Source organism: Camarhynchus parvulus, chromosome 3, assembly GCF_901933205.1.
Source record: "Camarhynchus parvulus chromosome 3, STF_HiC, whole genome shotgun sequence".
Classification (NCBI taxonomy): Eukaryota; Metazoa; Chordata; class Aves; order Passeriformes; family Thraupidae; genus Camarhynchus; species Camarhynchus parvulus.
In genome coordinates, this window is record NC_044573.1 from 3,182,900 (window position 1) to 3,207,686 (window position 24,787).

Here is a 24,787-nt window from a genome sequence, read left to right on the forward strand (position 1 = left end):
CTTCTTCTTTTTTTTTTTTTTTTCCTTCCACTTCTCCTGAAGCACTGATGATTCCAAACTTTGACTACAGGAATAACATTTGTAACAACTACGGCATTCTGGACATCTGCACTGTTAGAGTACTTTAGAATAAAGTCACATGGCCATAGGGAAATTTCACAGAATTCAAATCACAGTGACTTGCCAAGGTGTATAACGAGTTTGTTTTCAGCTGTTCTTCTCATGAATAATTACCAAGCAGGCATATCCTAAAGCTAGCACAAGCTGTCAGTTCACCAGAAATATTCAATATTTAAAACAGAATTTCGAATTTAGAATTTCATAAATGAAAATAATTACAGCACAGGCAAAATAGCACAGTTCAAATGCTGTCAGGTACTTCTTGCCTTTCCACGAGGCTTCCCACAACCAGACGCTGCAGTCACATTAAATTATTTTTACAACCTAAAGAAAATCATGCAAATGCAAGAGGAACTGCAAGGATCTTCTTTTTGCCTAGAACTAATACTTTGCTCTCATTTTCCTGACTATTCCTTCCCCAAGCACAGAAAGAGACAACACAGTTCAATCCCAAGACTTCCGTCTGTTCCGTTCCCTTTGGATCAAACGCACACCGCCTATCCTGCTGCACGCAGAGCCACCAGCAGTGCGGAGCTGCATGGGAAGGAGGACAGGCAGCAGTGAGTTGGAAGTGCAGGGGATGGGATCTCCAAGGCTCCCTGAGACCCTTCACCCCAGGCAGGTGCCCACAGGAAGCCCTGCCCTTGCTGTGCCCATGGGAGAGGCTTTGGGAAGGATTTCATGGTTGCTGTCCACCTGCCGGGGAAAAGGGACTGAGGCCAAGGGGAGCAGCTCAAGGACAAGGAGCTCACAGCCCCTCCAACATTCCCTGGGACCCCTCTGTTCCACCAGCACCTCTGTTCCACCAGCAAAGAGCAGCTCTTCTGTCCCTCCAGCAAACAGCAGCTCCCATCCCTGGCATTGGGGTTTGCATCCCCAAGGGATGGTTGTGAGCCAAGGGAAAAGTGCTCGCCTTTCACACAGGGCTTAATATCGGCATATTATTCTAATATTATGAAAATCTTTATTGCAGTTTGAATAATGCCCTGAAATAGATATTGTGCTGGTTAATAAATTACATTTTCAAATGAGAGAGATTTTATCACCAAAACATCTCATGATTAATTTCTAATGTGAAGCTTATGGCCCGAACTTAAAACATTTGATTTTGCATTTGTGTTCAAAGGTTGAGCACTTAGTAAAGTTTTTATAAGAAACTTGCTGAATTTTTTTCTCCATATTGAAAAAAAAATCACTAACCTGTTAATCCACTATAACTTCATAACCTCAATTACAGCTCTTGAGATGAAGGTGATTAAAAATAACTATTTTCCCCTACTTTCAAAGAGCAGGTCACAACTTCCAAAGAAATCCTGTTTCAAATTTTGCAACGATACATTAAGGGCAATAATTAGAATTGGTCAGAAATGTTCTATAAGATGTTTCCCATTTCTCAACCAGTTCTAACTGTAACTACTTGGAGTTATGACATCTCAAGTAGTACCACTGAAGTAAATAGTGTTATTTCTATAGGAAGCAAGAGGAGATAATATAAAACTGTGTGTGCTATGAGAAAAATATAAGGTATTAAAATTAGGAACTCACAGCTCTCAAATTAAATTATGGACCATGAGGCCAAACTTCTGCTCTAATAGTTTGTTTTTTTAATTAATAATTGATATTAATCAGCATTTTTGTGGCCCCGTTTGTGGCCCCGTTTTCTAATACCTGTGACTAATTTGCTGCTGTTGTTTGTGGTCAGCCCATGTTCCATCTAAACCCATCCTCATTGACCAAATCAATCAATAAATATGGGTGCCAGAGTTCACAGGGAAAAGCTGCAACTCCCTTTCTCCATTCTTCTGGATATGTTTGAGTCTCAAGGACTAAGACCTAATTTTTACAGTTGATTATTTCCAAGATCAACACAGCACTGCAAATATGCTTATACAGTTGGCATTCATCTTATTAATATTTTCAAGAAATTAATCAAAATTTTGCTTTTCTAACTGCTAGCCAATCAATAATCAAATACTATATTATTTACAAAGAGTTGAAAAAATGAGCATAAAAGAAAGCAAGAAAATTGAACCCCAGACAAAAATATGCACAATTCAGATTTTAATCCTATTATTTGCCAGAATGTGTGTTTAATTTTAAGCACAAAAATTAGTCCAGACTAATGATTTTGTAACCCTTCTCAAGTGGCTGAACAGGTTGGCTCATATTATTTCCTAAGCACATTTTGGATGGAAACACAGCAGCTGTAAATGGGGTAGGCGAAGCCCACAGCAGCACCTGATGTGCGGGTGATGGGATAGAATTAAAAATAAAAGCAAAAATAAAATTATTTGTGCATTTGGAAGAATAATCACTCCTGCCTAAAAATCACTTTTTTGGTTTATTTTGAAGTTATTTTCTAAATAAATAAATTGCTGCTGTGAAAAAAATATATATACCTAAAATCTGGGAAAAAAAATAGAAACATTCTCCCAAATCCCTCTTGTCAGTCCTGGCTTTTTAAATGTTTTCCTTTTTTCCTGCAATACTTCTCCAAATTGTGTCTGTGGTTGATACTTCCTACCCTGCCTTCCTCCCATGGGGAGCTGGAGCTCCACCTTCTTCTCTTCACATTTGCAATCCATTTTAATAACTTTGTCTCCTCCAACAAATAAGAATTTTGCCATTGTCTTTAGGGGAACAAGAGGAGATTTTCAGGGAGCTGAGCTGTATAGGTTTTTGTCTCATTTTAATCAGGATGTTGGTTGCACAATTCAATACTGATTGTGTAATCAGAAAGCAAGAAGAAACACAACACAAATGAATTACTATGGAAAAATTGTCCTCATAATGGGGTCATGAAGCATAGAGATATACATTTATAATGCTCTGTCAAATTACATTATGCAAGGAAATAAATTATGTTAAGAGAAAATATGTTTTAATTACAAGCACAATACTTCTTCAAATTGGGGAAAAATTGCTAACCCTATTATTATTATTATTATTATTATTATTATTATTATTATTATTATTATTATTATTATTATTATTATTATTATTTAGCCTTGATATGCACAGAAGTGCCTGCACATCCCCTGCTGTTAAGGAGGCTGTGTGTGCACAAGAACACTGAAAATTTAGGAGTGTAACATTTTCCAATTATTCTCTTGCCTGTAGTTTTTTCCTGCCCATCAATGTGTAAAATAAAGAGACCCAAACAGTCAGACAACAGCAGTTTGTTGCCATGCACATGACAGCAGTTGTGCTGTGCTCTCACTAAGTGTGTGGCTCATAAAGTAGATTATTCAAATCACACAAGTAGAATACAGAATAATAAAATAAAGAGAAAGCGTAACATTTGGGGGGGTGGGGGTTTAGTTTTCTTTTTTTTAAATCCAAACAGGATTTAAAGAAGAGCATCCTGGTGAGAAAGAGGATGTTGTCAGGTTACACAATTCACCTTGTAATTGTTAATGGAGTTTGAGTAAGTGCAAAGGCAAAGACAAACTTTATATAATCCATTATCAAGAACAGATATCCATTATAATAACACAGGTATGAGCCCTGCCTGCCTGTTAGATAAATTTAGAGATCTTATCCATCTTTTAAAACCTTTATTTTTCCATATTTTTCCAGTTTGGCCGCAAATCAAATCACAGTTGCTCGAAGTGCTGAGCAGCAAAGAGAGACAAGACTTTGCTCCCTCAGCCTGGCCACACAATTAACCCCAAATCAACAGCCACCAAAAAAAGGCTCAGCCCCCAAAGCTGTGCCAAGGGAAAGGGGGTCCCTCCTCCCAGCCCCAGATTTCTGGGGTAACAGCAAACAGCTTGGGAAAGACACAGGAATACAAAGCTGGGAAATATTCAGCCTTTGCTTCAGCACTCCTGTGAAAACTCTGAGCACACAAAAGCAGGAAAACACATGGGAAAGGGGAAGTTTGGCCGTGCACTTCTCGACCCAAAATTTCATTTTATTTGTTAAATTATTGCTTTAAAAAGAATTAAAAATCCTTGCCTGCTCATCCAAAAGGTTCATGGATACACTAAAACATCTTTCTTACCACAAGGTGGCATCTTCTTATTTTTATATGAAACATCTGACTATTTACATAATTTGAATAATTTTCAACACCTGAACGTTTCTGATTGGTTTTTTTTGTGACAGCCATTTAACATCTGTGCAGATACCCAGTGATGGTGTTGGACTTCACCACACAAATGCTCCTGGAAGTTTCTGTGGCTGCTTTTCATGGACCTGTTCACAGCCACCACATATACACTGAATCCCCTCCCCAACAATGTGCTGACAACACTCACAGGATCTCACAAATACTCCTTGAAAATTCCAGGGCAAGCCAAATTAAGAATTTACAGCACGTGTTCAAAATGCTGAGCTTTCTCCCCAAACTCCTATTGAAAAAGCACATTACTGGATATCTCAGCATGCAGATATTTTAAAATATAACACAGAAACCCACTACAGCCAGGGAACTTTACACTCCAGACTCTGTAACATAACTCAAACCAATTCTACAAACACAGGAAAACGCATAAAAAGCATCAGCAGGGTTTTGTTCAAATCTGCCCAGCTCACTACTAATAAAACCCCTATGAGAAGTAAAAAGGGAAAAGTTTAAAGCCTATCTCTAACAACTTTCATTTTGCACAGTCACTGGTCTCCTTCCAAAGGTGAAGATTTTCAGCTCATCAAGAGCACAATGTCCAGTGACAACGTTCAACTTAACACAAGCGGGAATTACTGCACAAAGTGAGAAATCAGAGCACTGAGTTCCAGAACTCAATCTGACCCCACTGCTCTGAAATTGCTTTAAAAGCAAGAGAGAAAAAAGGAAATTTTTATTTTTAAAATACTACAAGTTCATTAAATGTGATCCCAGATCTGCTGATTCAACTGCAAAGGTGCTGGTGACTTCCAAAGGCTCTGGACTCGGGCTTCTGTCCCATAGCTAGGAGAAGTTTACCTTGCATAGTACACCACAAATTGAGAGAAATTCCATGCCAAAACTTTTTCAGGATGAAATTCAAATTTAATTCTTCTGAGATGTTTCAGAAATTCTTCTCTGCTTCCTCAAACTGGTCCTAACTACAAACTTTATTCTCACATACTCATCTGTTGCTAAGTTCAGGGACTTGACTTTATCTTTTAAAAGAAAATTGGCTTGGTTCCTTAATTTGAGACAATTTATCTCAAAGAAATTTTTATTTTAGATGCTTGATTGTGAAATGAAGGTTTTTGAGTTAAAGGGAAGAATTCTCTCCTTTGCAGCCAACAGTTTCTAGGCACGGTAATTCTGAATGTTGCACCATTGGAGAAGAGCATCAGAATATTTCCAAACCTGGTTCTTCCCAACTCTTTAAAGAAGATATTGGACACATATTTTTGTTTTCCATGTGCTCTCAGTTTTCCACTTTTTGTCCCACCTGAGACCCCCATCCAGGAGGTGGATGTGCAGATCCTGATCTGCTTGGCTGGGGATGAGTAACTTCCCCTGACAACAGAATCAGGGATCCATTTAGAGTAGTGAGACTGGGCTGAAATCACCTGCAAACACAAATGAAGCAATAGCTCCAACCATTACGTCTATTCCCAATTATTTGCAGCTGCAAAAACATACAGACAATATTTTTCACGCACAAAATGCCTTTTTTTGGCCCCAGACAAAAATCAGGTCCTATCTCTTATCTACTGTTCTGGTAAAGCTTTCAGAAAGCAAGTCCTAGAGCACTGAACTCATGTCTAGCAGACCATCTGCAGATCAAATTATTTCCAAAATTATCCAGTGAAGCCACACCACTTGGAAAAGACAGGTATGATTATTGCTTCTAAGATTACCTGAGAGCTGAAAAGAAAGAAACTCCCCACTCCTGAATGCACAAGCAATGGGTGCTTGTACAAACACACTACAAATGACACAGCTCCACCTCAAGCAGAAAACAACTTGTCAAACCTGGAGAAAACTCCTGAGGGAATTTTAAAGGGTATTCCTTTACAACTAACTAGCCTGTAAAAATTACTTAGTTTTGATTTAATGGCAAGTAGGTAAGAATAAAAACAATCCTGTGCTGTATCACTAAGCAGTTCTCTAGATGTTTGGAGCCAAAACAATCAAGGGGACAATTGTATAAATGATCTTTTCTAGTTCCAGTGGAGCTGCACTAATTTAGGAGATGGAATTCTGGCCTAACACAGGAAACATCAGCACAAAGCCCAGTTTCACTTTACTGAACATGATCTTACTGGTAATTTTCTTTGTCAGAAAATGCCTTGGTTTGTGTGCAGACAATACAAACTGAGCAACTGCCCAGGTGTTAGAAGCACAGGATGGGACATCCTCGAGCACAGGCTCGTGCCTTCAGTCTCTTCTGGGCTATCAATTCATGCTTAGGAAGATAAAGGCTACCAACAAAATAACTCAGGGGCAAAATCCTCTGTGCTGAATGAAAAGGAGGATTACTGGTGCATTTACTGGGGGGTGACATCTAGCCCTCCACTGGACACCAGCCGGCCTAGCAGAGAAACTGTGACAATTCAAAGAAGTATTAAACTCCCCTTCTGTATTTTACACTTCACAGCAGATAAATTCATGTGGCTCAGGCAGTTCTGTTCAGAAACTGAGCACACCCTACAGAACACACAGATATTTGTTGGCCCTCACATCCAACTTCACTTCACCATTCTGTATCTGAGACCCTTCCCTGAGCAGCACAACCACTCCTCAAACAGCTCCTGGTCCAGCAGCACCTCTGCTGTTCTCACCACACCTCCTGCATTATCCTGAGCTCTTTTGCTTTTACCACAATTTAACAATGTAAATTAAAAGCCCCTGTGGTATTAGCAGTTACCATGGCTCACATGCAAGACTCTGCTGTTATTCCACCTTACACAGCAGCACTGAAGGAATTCTCAATCCCAATGTGCTTAGTGTAAGCAGCTGGCTTTTCCATGGCAGCTTTTTCAAGCTACCTCTCCATGAATTGCAAGAGAGGTATTGATAATTTCCAGCTAAATTGATACATTTTGCCTAGAAACCAGAATTCTTCCACATGTTAGTATAAGAAAATGAAAAGCAGATCTTTTATTTTGGGCTTCTCTGTTATTCTCATAAATAAGTGGAGCAGACAGCTGACATCTCCTTCTAGTTTACTCCACATTTCCTTTAATTTATCAATGCAAAGTTATTTAGCAGAGTGTCATTAATAGAATTTCTTCAAAGAGAGAAACATTATTAGATATGTTAAATCTCAACAATGTTGCTTCACAGCTGTAGCCATGGATTTTTTTAGGCATTAATTGAACATCTGTGCACTTTAATTAATTTGAAAAAAAATGCAGTGGGGGGGAAAAAGGCAACAGTAGGTACTGTTGAATTTAAGGAACTAATTTTAGTTTTCCAAGCTTCCTCAAATAATGATTCTTTTATGTACACATCAGAGCCTTAGCAGAGGTTATTTATCATGTGGCTACACTGCACAGGGTGAGGTTGATGCTCCTACACACCTGCAGCAAAGGAGCTGCCTGAAGTATCCAAGAGAAGTGATGGTGAAAGGATTGTCTTGTCCTCTCCCTGAGCACCCAAAAAAGATCAAATTGTACCAAACAAAACCTGATGCACATACAATCTGGAACTGTCAGCCACAAGTGATGCCACATATGACAAACTTGTAAGCACCATCCACAGTTAGGATTACACCTTTCACATCAATCCTGAGGGGAAAACAGGAGCATTTTCTGCACAAATGATACGAACTAGGTGAAGGTGAGACTCTTGAGTCTTTCCAGATCTCCTTTAACAACTACTTGTCTGAGGGATGACACTCACTGAAGAGCTTAAATAATTATAATTAATCTCTGAGGAACATTAAAGGTGCAGAGAACCTGCAGAAAGCACCTTATTCCACAGTGCCCTTGTCTACACTGGAGTTTCTTCCTCACAAAGATCCATCACTGCTCATACTGCACTGAGCATTATTGTTTGATACTCTGCAAAACATTCCAGGCACTACTTCACATTAGAGGGGGAAAGAAAGGTGCCAAGAAAACACAACTTTTAAGATGGATTAAAGCATGGAATACCATCATTCCAAAGCTCTCCTGTTGAATCAGATAACCATAACTACTGGAGGCTATTTTGAAACACCTTTTACAGTGTCAGGACTATTCAATGTCATGTTCAAATCGCTCTGAGGCTGTTTGGGTTTTTTGTTGTGCTGCTGTCCATGAGAATACAACTCCCTGGCACCTTCCCAGCACGAGATGCATTGGAATAACCCCTGGGCTGGCCTTTGGCTGGCACTGGAATGCAGATTCCAAGCAGGTAAGAAGTTTCCCCACACACACTCCCGGTGTTCAGCTGCTCATAATCCGCAGCACTCACAATTTATCATCGAAGCCAGAGCCTTGCTGCCAACTTATCAAAGTGGCCACTGGATGCATCTGATCAAGTCTGAGCATCTGGCTCTTCCCTGTTCCTGACATTAGCACAGACAACAGAATCAGTGGACTATTGAATGCAATTACAGTAAGCGAGACAGACAATAAAGATTGATAGCGCCTTCTCTTTTTATCACACACAAAACTAGTGGGGGTTAAAGCTTTGCCTTGAGCTGCCTTCATTTAACAATGATTGAAAATATGCAATTGTGATGGTAAAACACTGCAGCCTGTACCACTTCATTTACTGGACACATTATCAAATTAAATGAAAAGTGAACTGCCAAAAGCAACAGTTATTATATATTAATGATGAATATTTACTTAGCATTGTTCACAAATCACACTGAGAACAGAATCCTTCTTGTTATCTTCTTTGCAGGCTACAGATGAGTAGTTTAACATTTCCATGTTTACGTTAAATCTTCTGTCTGCAAATCTCCAAATTCAGACATGTGCGAATGGTTTTGTGACCATCCATGTGGTTACAAACGTGTAATTAATAAAGTGCTCCAGCAGTAAATGAATCCTAATTGCTGCAGGATTCTTTACCTCAAATCACTGTTGGTATTCTTGAAAATACTTCACTAACCAAAGAAACTACAGAAAAATCGTATTTTGTTTCCAGCAGGCTTTTACATGGTGGGTTGTATGGTATGCAACAGCTTCCAACAAATGGAAAATCCAGGAGAAGCCAACATCGTGGATTTATCATGATTTATCCATCTGTTGTATGGGATTTCAAACTGGTTACTGGTCTTTGGTTACTGCTAAAAATATGTGGTACACTGGAAGTGCACTGACAAGTAAGCAGAGTTTTGCAAGTGAATGATTATTTTGCTTTAAAATTTATCTCCTTGTTTTTCAGGAGTTGTGCTAACGACAACATTCCAGCCTCAAATTAAAAGTAAATCATGTGCCAGCGGGTGCCAATAACCTATGGAATGCCAGAGCTGCTCACTTCATGGATATGGCCTAGTTTGAATTGATTTTTAGTAGTAGATAAACCAAGAAATTTTTTTATCAGGATGTCATGTAAGCATTGATGCCACACAGAAATTAAGAAAAAATGGTCTTTTCTACAACCTCAAACTACACTGTCAGTACTGTTAAAAATAAAATCCCCAAACCCCGTATATCTCTGGTCAATTTTAGATCAACTGCAATAAAGCAGCAGTTGGACAACTGCTGGGTTTGGGGTTCCATATCCCACAAATGCAAACATCTGGTCCTTGTCAGGCACTGAAATCCATGCTGGCAGATTTTGGCAATGCTTGCTCTAGAGAAGATCTTGATGCAGGCACTAATGTCTGTGCAAGTGGCATGGTGAGATATATGAGCCTAAATGACCAAACTGAAGTTTAAATAAAAACAGGCATTGGCTTTTTTGCCCCATGTGCAGCCCTGGATAGGAAAATAAAGCCATTTCTAAATACTCACCAATCTCTGAGATGTATTCTCCCAGTTCTCCTTCTTTTTTTCAAGCAAACCAATTACATTCCAGGAATTTGATTTTTACAAATTGTTGCTGTAAAGGCACTGTGGACTAAACAATACAAAAGAAGAAAACTGAGGAAAGAAGTTTGTTTTTTTCTGGCCATATGCTGGCATATAAACAATAAAAGTGACAAAGACACAAATATGCCACAATGGAAAACTATGTGCAGATCCCACGCAGTAAATTGAAAAAGCAACATGCTGCATGGTTCTGTTTAACAATAGTGCAAAAATAACTGTAGGAAACTCTGGCTAAGGCGGCCCACAGACAGTTTTGGAAGGGAGGCATCAATTGACAAACTACAAGTAGAACAAATGAATTTTCTTAAGCCTACTGAAAACAGGAAACCAAGGACGCTTCTATTTTCAAATGACATTTATTATCACTCCACCCCCTCCCCTTTTTAACCAGAAAACAAAGCTAAATTTAACTAAAACTTTTTCAAGAAACACAATCATTTTATTATGTTCCCATTTGCTGGAAGTATCTAGAAAAACTGTAAGTAGAGATTTTTTCCCCCCATCTAAGCCACTTTTTCCATTTGAATCCCCATAAAAAGAAACAATGATCTGTTGCACAAAGCAAGAGAACTACTGAAACTTGGTTTGCCATGATCACTTTTTGCTCTGCCACACCAACTCAGGCCCCTCATCGTGCAAAGGACAGCAGTGAATGCTGTGGTGTGTCCCACTGCTGCTGCCAGCAGAGAGAAATGGCATCAAATGAGCCCTGTCCATGTTTTCCTCACTGAGGTATCCCCATCCCATATCCAGACACTGGTAATTATGCAACTCATAAAACATAATGACTTTGAGACGTTGCTCTGCTCTGCAAACAGGTTTAGAAATGCCAAAGTCACTGCAGGGAGAAGAGGAACAGACCACAGGCTGAACCTCACATCCTCAGCAAGCTGGGCTGGTAAGTGAGGTACACTCACAGAGCAGCTGAATGCCTTCAGAGGAGGCTACAACGTTACCCTGGAATTTTATTTTGGAAAATAAAACTGAACTGACAGTCACAGGAAAAAAAACCGACCAAGCAAAACAAAAGTTAAAAATTCTAACCTCGATCTGCCTCGAGTCTGGGAGAAACTGGATGAGCTCTGCTCATCCATTAGGGAAAGGCACAGTCCCCACACCTCAGGGAGAATCATTTTTAGAGATAATCAATTGCATCATAGTCACAAGGATCAACAAGTGTAGTGATAGATAAAGTGAACAGAGATTCTGATTTTCACAAAAGCTGTACTTCACATTTCCATATCCCTCCAATGTATTTCAGTCAAGATGTTGTCCAGCTGCCTCATATTTCAACAGGACAGGAATAATCAAGCCAGACATGTACCAGAGTCACTGGAGTGGGAGATTCTGCTGTCTAAGGTCTTCTCTGAAGAGCAATCAACCTTATTTTTTCTCTCATTTTGCCATTCCTATTGTGTCATATAAAAACAAAGAACCCACCACCAAATCCAAGAGTGAAGTCTCACTCGGTTTTCTCCAGAGCTGCCAGGAGAAGCCCAATTCCCAAGGCACCCTTCTGCCCTGAAGTGTTCCATGAACCTGGTGTGCTCCTTTCTCCAGGAAAGGCAGGTGCATTATTGCCAACACCCAGGAGTGTGGAATGGCAGTGCCACCATGCACATCCACAACAGCAAGGTACTGATGAATTTTAGTACCCTCTAAACACCCTCATTTGCTCACTTATTTTAAAATATTGCCATGTGACAATGGAACAGGTCACACAGTCAAAACACTATATGAAAAACAGAATAGGAAAATATCCCAGTGTATATTCCAGACCACTTCAGATCCAAAATCCACTGATCCAAGCACAATGCTCTTGCATCCCCTCTGAACTCTGACACAAAGCTTTGCTGTGGCATCAGACAAGAAACCCAACACCTTGTCTGCATCTGCCTAAACAATGTAATTTATTCATTGCTTAAAAAATACCACAGGTAATAATCCTTTATCCACAAATATCACAAGTTTAGGGAAAGAGCTTGTTTCAGCCACTTTGTCAGAGGCATGAAATAGGCAATATCATGCAAGATGAGAAATCTGAAAGGAGTATTTAGTGCAGAATGGAAAAACTGCTGTTGTCTAATATAAAAAGGTCCAACGTAGTCATGCTTTAACATTTCCCAAAAGCTAAATCATGTTATTCTGAGCACACCTTCATCATCATCTCCTCCCAGTCAAAAACTAATTTCATTTTTTGCGATGTCACAAGAAAAGAAACAGCCTCTGTATGGAATATGCAAAATATAAACTTGGTAAATTCTGAAAGACATTCCTCTCATCATCTTCCTGATTTAAAAACAGTTTCCTTAAAAAGGTTTAGCTAAGCCTTTACTCACACTTTTAAAAACTCAAGTCTGAAATGGACACAGAGAATGTTTGGGTCATCCTGCCTGTCCAACTCTGAGACCAAAAAGGACAATTGTCCACAGTAATAAGAACTTCACAGGTATTTAGAGAGTGACTGGATTGCAACAAAATCCAGTGCAGGACATCTGTTCACTGAACCTCACACGTCATCAAGGCAGCTTTTAATTTACTTGTTTCTGCCCCTTCTGCAACATCCTAAGCCACAGTCACATTTTGTAACCATGATGGAGCATCTTCAAAAGTTAATTACAGCTGTGCTTGGCCTCTTCAGCAGAGGCAAAAAGGGAAATGTTCTGTTTCATGATGGTTTTGAATCAAATCTTTTCCTTAGCGAGTGTCCAGAGCAGAGAGATGTCAAAGCCTCTCTTAAGGCATTTCAATGAGAGCAGGCAGGTTTTGCAGACACCCTCCAAAAGCCATTGGGAGGAGGTCAGAATTCTCCTCTGGAGATCCCCATCTCCCTTAATTGACTGCAGAGGAATCCCAGCACAACTCATCTCCTATTTAGACACATTGAACAAGGACCTAAAGCCAAGAAGAGGGGTCAGGATCCTGCAGGAAAAGCCACCAAACAGAAGCAGGTCCCTGGTAGCCCTCCCTCCCACATGAGCTGGAGCTCAGTACTTTTCCTGCCTATGTCTCAATTCCATGTGTGTGAAAAAGGATAACGTCCCTGCCCCAGCTCACAAGGGCACAATAAACACATTCATGATTATTATGCCCCCTGAAAATATGATAATGAAGTTTGTAAGTATGAGCAGCACCATCAGAAACGTTTCTGTGCACTGAGTTCCACTTACCAGCTCTCTCTGTCGTGCAGAATTTCCTTGGGCAGGGATCCTGTGGCACAACCTGGAGTGACCCTTGGCCTGTGCCCACCAGAAGCTTTGGAGCCCTTGTGAGCAAGGGCTGGGCTGGTGCCCCTCCAGGGGCACAGATGTGACTCTGCTTGGCAGGATGTCCACAGAGGATGGTGGCAGATGCTCCTGGCTTATTTCTTTAATTATGTTTCACATGCTCTGGAATTTCTCAGTCTCCTCAACTGTTAAATTCCATTACCACCTCCATTGCCTGACCAGGCCCCTTGGCACAGCAAATACAACTTCCAAAGGGGGCCCAAGGGACACCAACCCCAGAGTGCAAAAGTCTTTGGTGATGACCCTGCAGTGTCCCTGCTCAGCTGCAGGAGATGAGCACAAGCAGGAAGGCAGAGCCTGCTCTCCAGCCCCAGGAAACAATTCCTTAAAAGCTTTACAAGGTGACATTTTCCACCTCTTTCCCTGCACCATGTCACATAAGGGAGGATGCTGTACCCCGTGGCACCACTTTTCCTCATCAGGCATTTAATAGCAAAAATACTGTCATTTAAATTCTTGAAAAATTATAATTTTAGTTAACTCTGAGATAGAGCAGGGAGTTAGAACAGGTCCCCCTTCTCAAGAATCCCTTCTCTGATTTGAGCTTGAAGGTGAGATCAGTGAAGCTGCAGAGTGCACTGATGGGAAACTGAGAAAAAGAAGGAAAATGGCAACTATTGAACTAGTCCTTACTCAGGACTAAAAAATCAGGCACTTAAAATCGGTGAAAAATATCTAGTTTACAGCTAAAAGCACAAACAGAGGAAATCTTCACTGGGGGCAAAACAATAATGTCAGCATTACCTTAGAAATGCCTCAGCTCAGTCCTTCAGTCCCAAGATCTCTTCAAAGCAGCTGATTCAGACTCTGGAAATTACAATAATAATAAAATATAATTAGGACAGAAAATATTATTGTAATAATTCTGGAAGATCTTATTAAAAGAGCTAATAAAAGATGCTTTTCTCCTTCCTGCAGCCCCACACCTGCCCAAGAAAAGGGGAGAGAGCTGCAGGAGGGACACCTGGACATTTGGAGAGCCCTGAACACAGCAGCAGAGGGGCACGGTTGGCTCACCAAGAGATAATTGCTTCTTCCCTCTCCTCCCTAAATGTGATAAAATATAAATTATTTAAAAATTAGAGGCATTTAGAGTAACAGCCCTCCAAATGCACAGTATTTATTCCTTCTTTCATTGCCCACAGTTGATGGCATTGTCTGGCTTTGGTTGTGCTTTGCTATTTTTTTCCCTCCTCAGTTTACTCAGTATAAGGCTTGCACTGATCTCATCAATAAGAAATGAATTTTGGTAACTTTCAAAACCACTATATTATTTTTCCTTTTATTTGTAGTGAGTTTTTCTTCTCTCTGTGGTATTACTGCAATAAGTCAGTCATTATTTCTTTATGTTTTCCCTCCTTTCTTTAGTATTTCATTTCCCTTTACAGCACATCTCGTGATCACAAAGAAAACAGAGACACTTATTTCTTTTAACAGTTGAAATTGCTGCAAGTGATTTAACTGTCATTTAATCTGATTCCTCTCTTCTGTCTGTGGAGAAATATGTTTAATGTACTGGAAATTATGTTAATAAGAAAAAGCATTATCTCATTTAATGAAATAAATATACAAATATTTCAAAATAAAATAAAGAGGCAATCTTCACTGAGGAAAAAATGTCTCTTATGGTTTGCATAAAATAAACAAATGAGAAAAATTAATGAATACATTGAAATATACTGACAAAAATTATGCCTAAACTCAAAAGGGAAAAAATAAAGAGAAGGTGACTGAATTGCATCTCACCTAATCAGATGCTTTTTGAGACAACACAGAAGGAAGCTCAAAGGATCACAGTGCAAATTATTTTTTTAAATTATGTTTTTACCCTAGGCTAAACTTTTCTCCCCTCCTTTTAAAATCCCTCAATTTTCCTGCCTTTTTTTTGTTACTGCTTTATTTTCTTCAACTGGCATCAAAATAATATTTATTGTTTAATGACTGCAATTGCTTCATCCTTTAATTATCTTTGATCCTGTGCCACAAAACATATTTAATTTATGGCAAAGAACTTTGAGCCCCTCTGATTTAGTTAATTGTAACAATCAATAACTCTGTTTCTAAGCTTTTCCATTCTGAAGGATGTAACTAGCATGCACTAAGGTTAAACAAATATTGTTAGTGGGGAGAGAAAAACTTGTAGCAATTATGTAATAAAAGCATGACCACTGCAACAGAAACACATAATTAGCGATTTAATTACAGACATCAAAACAAACTAAAGATGTCAATAAAAAAAAAAATCTCCTGTGACAAACTGATTTTATTTCCCTGTTCTGCAATTCTAGATCTTTATGTATTTCTTTCTGTTTTCTTGTTTTCCAGAAATGAAGAGCTCAAAACCCAAAGAAGAGACTCGGTGCCATCCGTTTGGGTGTGACTGTGGTAGGGATTTGATGAAATCCTGGGATTACTTTCTCACTGGCAGAATCAGTGCCTTCACTGCATCCCACAGGGGATTTTTTTAACTCCCCTTTCAAAGGGCCCAGCAGCACTGAGTGTGCCGTGGTGCCAATTCCCTAGGGGAGCTGCAGTCACTTGTGTCACGAACCTTCTCAAGGCATTTTCGAAGTGCACCAGTTTCTGTCTCTGCTTCCCCACTCCTCACAAAGTGCTGTGGATCATAACAGCTCCAGCTCAGCCACTTCTGCTACCCAGAATAAGCAGCCAGAGTGTGATGTGGAGAGATCTCAAGTGGCTTTCTCACTTGAAATCCAGAGTTTTACTTTCCTACAGTTTTTCTTTCGGTTTATGGGCTTGTGAGTGGGAATTTGAGGAGGACAGAAGTTGTGCAGTGAATTATTTGGGTCAGTATTAAACAGGTCACCTTTTCATTTTTAAAAAGTACCTAAAAATCCTTACAGTGAAATTCTAAACCCACTGAAGTCAGGAACAAAACTCCTAGTAGCTTCAGTGGGGATTTCAGCCTGGGCTTCCTGAAACACACAAGGGGCACAGCACAAGTCCAGATTCACCACTCCTGACAGAAATCTTCCATCTTGAGGGTCTGCACCTGATTCATCTGGATTGGAGGCTTAAGCTGCTTTTAACCATTTAATGAGATACAAAACAAATCCTAGAAAATGGTTGCTTTCAAGTGTAGCTTATCGTTCATGCAAAACAATAATCCATTTCAATAAATTTGGAATCACTATTTTCTATACACATATATAAAATCCCAGCCTCTGTACAAACACCAGAATTTGGTTTTAATTATGTACTTTCTTTTTCTGCTAAATTTCAATTCTACAGAAAACATTCCCTACAGTTTTTGTGATCAGGGTTTACAGAGATATTCAAGAGAGAATAACCCATCATAGTCACAACTTTATACTTTTAATTCTAGGTTTACCAGCATTTAAAAAAAAAAAAGCTAAACCCCATTTTAGTTCTTTTATAACTAGAGCAAAGAGTGGTCATCAGTACAAATTACTTAGGAAATTATTCTCCTACTGGGAAAAAATATGGCACTGTTAATATGCAGAAATGGCTCCAAAGTGCTCTGGGTTGGACCCACAAATGTGGCTCCAGCCTCCAAAGTCCTGTGGGTTAGACCCAAAAAATGCGGCTCCAGGTTATATCCATAAAGCCAAGTTGAAAAATTATAATAATCTGATATATTCCTCTTGCAACAATACTTAAGGGAGCTGGATCAAAAGAGTGGAAGCATTGACATTTTTTATTTCAATGTCTTTTGAATGATCAAAAGACTATTGACATGAACAAACCATCCTGTCAAGTTACAAAGAAAGAACCCCAAAATCTCTTTTTAAAAAGGTGTCTGTTTTTAAACTTGCATCTAAAAAAAAATCTGTAAGCTCTGCCTGACACAAACCTGAATGTTTTCCCATTCAAGATCTTGAAAGACAGACATCCTTTATTCAAAGGATACTGGTACAGCAAAAGCTTAATGTTTTTAAGCAAAATCGAGTAAATCAAAGTTCCTAAAAGAAACACCTTCTTTTGTCTTCTTTTTTCCGAACACCTTTGTCTCTTTTCCAATTTCTTATCCTATTCGTGACAGTAAAAAAACCATGGAAGGAGACAGCAAAGCTACTTAAGGTGGCATTCAGCAATACATTTGGCTCCAAGGAATTCTTTTTTCACTGAACACACTCAGTATCCTGAATTTCAGCCATCTTGCACATTTAACTTTTCTTGTTTCAAGGCTAAATCTGGATGAAATCAAACCCAGGACTTCTTCCCTACATGTGCAGGGATAACTACAAATAGAGCCCTTTTCTACCCTGTGCTGTGAATAAAAATAAAATCCCTTCTCTGTGGGTACATCTTCCACCATATTTTGGGATCCATAAACTTGTCAAGAAAAAGGATGGCACAGACAGATCCTCACAAGCACATCTCCAACTCAGCCCATCTTCCAGCCCATCACAGGCTCTAGAAGAAATGGATGCCATGAGTAATGTCCATGTGGGACCTGCAGAGAAATGAGCTCCTGCTCCTCTGCAATGCTGAGGGAGCATTTCCCACTGCACAGCCTCTGCAGAAATCCACTGATCCCACTGAACTCTATGACCAGGGCCACACAGACTCAATGCCTGCTGCCAGAGGCAAAGGGGAAGATGCTGGTGCATCTTCCAGACCTTTTGGCTGCCATGGATTGAAGACATTCCTGCAACACCCTCTGCAGCACTGGAAGCTGAAAGGAAAAGCTAATAGTGTCTTATGTACTTCTGAAGTTCCTCCTGCCTCTTTCATGTCATTCCTTTAGACTATTATCAGTCTTTTTAAACATATTTGAATTTATTTGATTTTTGCATTTTGTCCCTCTGTTCCTTTAATGAAAGGAATTCATTTATATACCTTTGAAGAGCTCTCTGCTTTCCCACAATGCAATTGGCCATTTTTGCCTCAAAATGGGAGTCAGACTTCACCAGCCTGAGCCTCAGGATGTGCACAAATACTGAATCTAGAAAAATCAAGCAGGTGCTTGAAACCACAAAATGGAAATGCATCTCTTTGAGCAGAAACACAGAATTTCAATGCCAAACAGTGAATGGATGCACCTCTTCACCCAAGCCTTTTATTTGGTTTTGTGTTTGTATTTCTTGAAGCACATATTTTTGCAAACTACATTGTATGACTTCCATCTACTCCACAGGAACACATCACTAACCCAGCAATACTGAAACACTGAAAATATACTGGAAATATCTGAACTACAGAGAATTTAAAAACAGGAGGTAAAGTAAATGTGTGGGGTGCCTGAGCTTTGCAGACCCATTTTGGTTTTGTTATGCAGACTGCAAATATTGCTCCAATTGATTTACATCAAAGACAGCATTTTTAACCAACTCCACAGAACTAAAGGAGGAAGTTGTGCCAAATACTTTATTTTTAAATTCCTCCCCTTGTTTGTCAACAGTGACAATTGATAGCAGACGTCTCAAAACCTCCAGCATCCTTGGTACTGATTTTGAAGAGATCTTGATACCTGACTATCAAACTTCTACAAAAGCATTCTCAAAGATTTGAGAGTGAGAGCAAATGAAACAGGCTGAAATACAGCCTTCAACCAGTTGAGACCAATGGCAAAAGTACAGCCTCTATAAGCAAGCTATTTGTTATCTGCTGCAGAATTCCACATTGATTTATTAAATTGTGACAACGTCAGCACAAGCCATGATACACCTCTATAAAGACATAAATGAATAAATATTGGGGGGTTCCCCTTAAAGTGAGGCTTTGTGCTTTCTTGTTCTCCATGGAAGATGCTTGTGGTCACATTGAAATTACTGGGGACTTCACACTTCATCCTTCAAACTCCTGGGTTTGTCTTGCAGCAGTTGCAAGGGCAGCCAGCACAGTGTCTGTGTGATGCAGCACTGACAAGTGGAGCTGTAGACACCTCATCATCCCCCAAGAATGTCCCCCATACGTGAAACCAGAAGAAACTCTCCACAGCCTATTCAGCCCCAAACCCACGAGTACACGAGCAAGACAGATGCTCTCAACATGAGTAATGACAGAGTTCCTGTTCTGCCAAATGAGCCTTTGTCCTTCCTTATCATTCCAACAAGTCAACCTGGGAAACCATCTGCAAAGCTGAGAACAAGCAGCGTTTTTTTTTTGTGAAATATGTTAAAAATCACTTCCTCGCAGCTTTGGAAGGAACCAGACATATTTATCACAGTGCTTTCCAGGTAGCCCTTTTTAGGGATCTACACTTGTGCAGGAGACTTTTCAGGTCACCAAAACAGCCGTAACATCTAAATTTAGGGAAGTTGTCAGACATGGAAGTCTGGAGACTTGTAAACGTCCCTGTTTCCAGGTTTGCATGAAACTCAGCATCCCCTGCCTCTCATCCTCATGGAAATAACAAGCAGATCCATTTCTTTGTGCTGTCTCCAGCACATCTACACCTGAGCATTCCTTGCTGAAACCAATGAAAAGGTGCTAACAAATACAATTAATTGTTTTCAGACTCCAAACACTGTTCAACACCAGTCCCAGCGAAGTAGTACAGAAAGGTTAAGGAAGACTTTTGCCCTTAGCATTATTTTTTGCCCTTTTTTTAGCTGACTTTCATAGGATACACAGTCCATTGTTGGCTGATAAAATTAGAACATCAGAGATAGCCTAACTAGAAGGCAATTTATCACTGTAGTATTCCAGTATATAGAATTTCTATTCCTTAAATAAACATATTTCTTTAAAGTGTCAACACAACCAAGAAATCGGATCTCCTAGACAATATTCCAGGCTTGATGTATTTTTATTGCTCCCCAGTAATGAAGTTTTAACTCTTGATATATTCCTGCTATTTAACTGCCATTTCAACAAAACTAAAATGATCCATTTCCGAAGTTGGTTCAGGCAGAGTCCTGACATTGAGCAAAGGAATGTGCCCAGGTGCTCTCCCTGGAAGCTCCCACCACAATGCTTCACCGACAGGGGAAAGGAGCTGGAGGAATAAAGAACATATTTAAATGCATAACACAATCGAAGCCATAAATTCGTTCTGCACCAGTTGCACATGTAAATAAGGGGCAGTGAGTAACTTTTTTTCCTGTATTTGCAGTTTGTGGAGTGAGTGCTGGTCCTCTGTAAAGCTCCCATGTGGTGGGAATGGTGCTGCTCTGTCACTGCAGCAAGTCCCTCTCACAGCCACTCCAGATTTAACCATGATAACTTCTATTCAAAGTTACCACTGCAGAAAGAGATTTCAATGAACAACTTCTATCACATTTATACTTGTCATTTGGGATTAGCTAATCCCACATCAACTCTGTACATAATATATAATTGCATATCAACAATATCAGCCTGGAAATGTGTCTCACTTCTTCCAGCAGTTTCCCAAGTTAAGCATTTCTGTCCTGCTAATGAACCCTTTGTTCCACTGAATATGATTCTGCCAGGAATTTAATGCATGTAAATGTAATGACATAAGAGCATTACATAACCACTCTCCTACAGGAGTTGATACAGTACAGAATATAATGAAGCCAGACTATAAATGATGCATATACCTGCAAGGGAAAAGGAGCCTTTTTTCATTTAGTGAATCTCTATAAATAACAACGTGGCAAGAAATGGTTTCAAGTGCTTCAAAATGTTTGGGGAAAGGGATCAATTGATGTGCTGCTGAATTGTTAAATAGAAAGGAAAAAGGCAGCTAAAAGATTAGAAGGTACTTCCGACTTTCTAAGAATTTTAAAGCGAAAAGCTGTAATAAAAAATCTAGAAAAACACCTATATTCACCACCCCATCCTGCATTAGAGAATGTTCTCGTTAGTTCTTCCCTCATATTTTGGAATCAAAGGCACCTGCAGCAGGAATTGGGAATCCAGGACCAGATTCTGAAGCTGTTCCACTCAGAACACTTCCCTTGACATCAGCTGGCGCAGTGGACTCACACCAGGTAAATATTACCTTCTACAAGGAAGGAAACAAACAACTCTTGGAGCTTTTTTATGCTCCAAATAGAGGAAACTCAGCAATCTTTATAAAATAACATCTGAATGAAATTCTTCCCTCTTTGTCCTTCTCCCTCCCTCCCTTTCACTGCACAGCTACCTTGAAAAGAGCAAGAAAAGGTGAAGCTGCACCCAGCCAGGAGCTGCAGCCACAGCTTGGGAAACAACAACTGTCCCCAAACAAAAGCCATTTGTTTGCATTTAGAGAACTGGGAAGAACAACTGCTCACTTACATAAGTCCTGACTTTACCTAAGATGAGGCTGTAATTCCAAGTCCATTTCCTCAAACATTTTGTGCCCAGGTTATTTATGTTATCCTGAGTAAGAAGTGCTCCTCTTGTCGCATGTATAAATAAAATAGTGTATAAGCAGACGCTGAAGTGTCTCTATTTTGCATACAACCGCCTCCCTATTTTCCCCCCATCGACTTTGTGTTTGACAGAAGGAATTTCACCTCTGCCCACTCCTTCTCAGGCTGGTATCAGTGAACTCAAGCAAGGAATCCACAAGCGCTGACTTAAATTTAATTATATTGAAGAAATTCTTTCTGAATTTTGAATCTCTTATAATTTTCCTGCAGAAAGATGCAAAACATATTTCTGAGCATCAGCAAAAAAATTATATTAAAGATTCTTCACTTTTTCCCTTTTTTATTTAGCCAGAATTTAAGCCCTGCATTTGAAATCTTTGAATATGAAAAGCCAAAACTCTGGAAATAAGTTTTGCAGAAAAAGTCCGGCTGTATCACAAATTAAACCAAACTAAAGCAACATTAAGGTGTTGTTTAAGACCTTCAGAGTTAGGGAGCTCAGACTCAGGGCTCTTTGTGAGAAAGGTGTGTTAGTACAGTCATTACTTTTTCTTTTTTCTCCAAAAGTATTTGAGAAAAGAAGCAAATAACGTCATGGAAGTTCTGTTTGGAGTGCAGAGACAGCACAAACTAATTTGTCATCCAAACTGATAAACTTTGCACAGCATTTGAGAAGGAAGGAGAGGAGACAAGTCGCCAAACTCTTGGGATCCATGTATAAATTGGACTTTTTTCATGCATATTTCATTGCCATGTAACTCTTCCCTCAGTTCAGACTTCGGAATGTACTGCTAAAAAGTGCAGTATAGATTTTCAGATCCACAGCACTGTACATGTCAATTTTAGAAGCATTGGTATGCAGGTACCCACCTGCACGTTTTAGGAGCTGCTCACAGGTCCTCTCATTGGCACATTTTAGGCACTGGGAACGATTCCTGCGGGTCCATTCACACAACAGATTGAGGGTTTTTTCAGAAGAACTCTTTCCAAATTACACACAAGTAAGACACCATTTCATCAGCCCCCAGGGCAGATTCCACTTGGGCCGCAGGTATTTACAGCTCTTTGAGGTAATGAATACCAAATCAAACCCCATTTGCACCACGGGCTGAGATCATGCAGTTCTGATCCTGATAAACTATATAATGTCTGGTATAAGTAATTATTTTGTTGATTTTATACCTTAGCCCATTTTGCTTGTATATACAATGTTAAAAGCTAATATATTATTCAATAGCTATAAAGGGCCTTTTTTCTGGTCTTTTCAGTGGTGTTATTGTCTTTCACATCCTGTCAGAGCATTAAGATGTCACAGAACTTTGCAACAATTTACTGCTCAAACCAACGTGCACTTCACTAATATCATCTGGATGAGGAAGTGTGCTGGCAATACTTTATTAAAACACAGGCTTTAAGAGCCTGCCCAAAATGTGGCTAAAACACCAACTGCAATTAGGGAAGGGACAGAATGACTGGGTTGGTACAAAAGTTCCAGGTATATTATTTTGGAAATAAGAACCAGTCAGTAACATATCATAATAAAAATATAGATTTTATATATTTACTGTCTAGCACAAATGAATCATGTAAAAAACAAAATAAAAATTACTTGTTATAGGTGGTTTTGAATGTTCTTAATAGAAGGGAGAAAACCAGGGGTGCAGCAGCAGAGGTTGTGATTGGCAATCCTTGTTGCTTCTCCAACAAAAATAGCAACACCCTAACGCTAGGCCTCCCTTTAAGAAAATGACAAGAATATACTCTACCCTGTGGAATGTTTGCATCAATCATGTACCTGTGGCTCTCACAGTGAGCTGGACTATTACAAGATTGATGATAAGCTCAAACACAATACTTGACCTAAATACATTATGTAGCAGTGGATGCCTGTTAAGTAGGTCAGCACGGGCTCTTAAAAGTTATGCAAAACTTCTTGCTGCCACACAGGCGGCATGTCACGAGTCGAGAGGGATGAGAATCAATTTTATAGGCTGCAGGAAATCTCTTCTCATCATATGAAAATCGGTTTCACCATACTTAAAATGTCTTAAATACTGGGATATGCTGCTTGTCACATGTCCTTAGGTGTCTGAGTGAAATCCAAGTGAGGTGGGCAGCCCATGAGAAGCCTGAGGATGATCCAGAGGTTCACGTACATGGCAGATTCCTCTTTGAAAGTAATTGTTCAAATAAATATTTTCCATATTTTCTTGAAGTCAAACAAATTGTGATTTATGGGATGCATCAGACAAGCCTGTCAAGCCAAGGAAGTCTGTATTTAGTAGTGATTAATCAGAGACAGCTATATTACCCTGCCTGGATCTTGGAAGCTCTTCAGCAGCGTGGTGGAGAAAGGATGAGTGCCCGGGGACTTGCCTGGGGTTGTCCCCACATGTGAGGAGTTTGGCCACACAGCAGGACACAGATTGCACCTGCCAAAAGAGCTGGGAACTGCTTCCCCATCCCTTTCTACACATTTGAGCACTAGGGACTGGACAGGCTTTGGAAAAGTTAAGAACAGAGAATCCTTTTTGGCTGCAAACCCACTGGGGTCCACTCTGTATTGAGCCATCAGCTACCTGGATGCTCATGCAGGAGTGAGCCTCTAAGGGAGGCAAGTCCAGCCTGATTCAAGTGGCTCACATTATATGACTTGAAACTTTTGCAATCTCTAAACTGAGCTGAATTTTTTGCCTTTTACCAACTGGGTACCTCTTACAGCAATAACTGAGCAAACCATTAATGCCTCAAAAGAGACCACACTGGGCCCACCCCTCAAATGTGTAAAAAAAGCCCAAAACCAGAGGATTTTCATGGCTCAAAGCCTTGCCTTGTCACACTGTCAGTCATTTCCCCTCTGCACGGGAGCAGGCATGGCCATGACATTGTCTTGGCACTGCTGAGTGCTATGTGGAACCTTCCTACAAAGAGGCTTCTTGTAGACAAGTACATGTTAGGAGTGAGGACTTGCACATCACTTACTCTGCATTTCCTCTGCCCACACTCAGCAACTTACTGACAAATGTCAATAAAAAGCCCCCAGGCTATTCAGCAGTTACAAGAATGTACCAAGGAAAGAAGAAATCAGTGATAAAAGCAAGTTTTTTTTGAGGAGAGAGAGAGGAAATAGGTGTAGAAGTGTGTCTTGGAAAAGCAAGTCTCACGAAGGCTTCCCACCAGCCTCACAGTAATGTGGTTCATGCATGCAAGTTG

At 39.9% G+C, this 24,787-nt stretch overlaps 1 long non-coding RNA gene across 1 annotated transcript in view; it reads right to left on the reverse strand.

The window, feature by feature from the left end:
- Positions 1 to 24,787, reverse strand: part of LOC115902263 — a 430,874-nt gene that overhangs the window by 307,040 nt on the left and 99,047 nt on the right. The window contains exon 2 of the long non-coding RNA XR_004060604.1: positions 14,067 to 14,129. This is a non-coding gene — a long non-coding RNA (uncharacterized LOC115902263). The remainder of the gene's footprint in view (positions 1 to 14,066; positions 14,130 to 24,787) is intronic.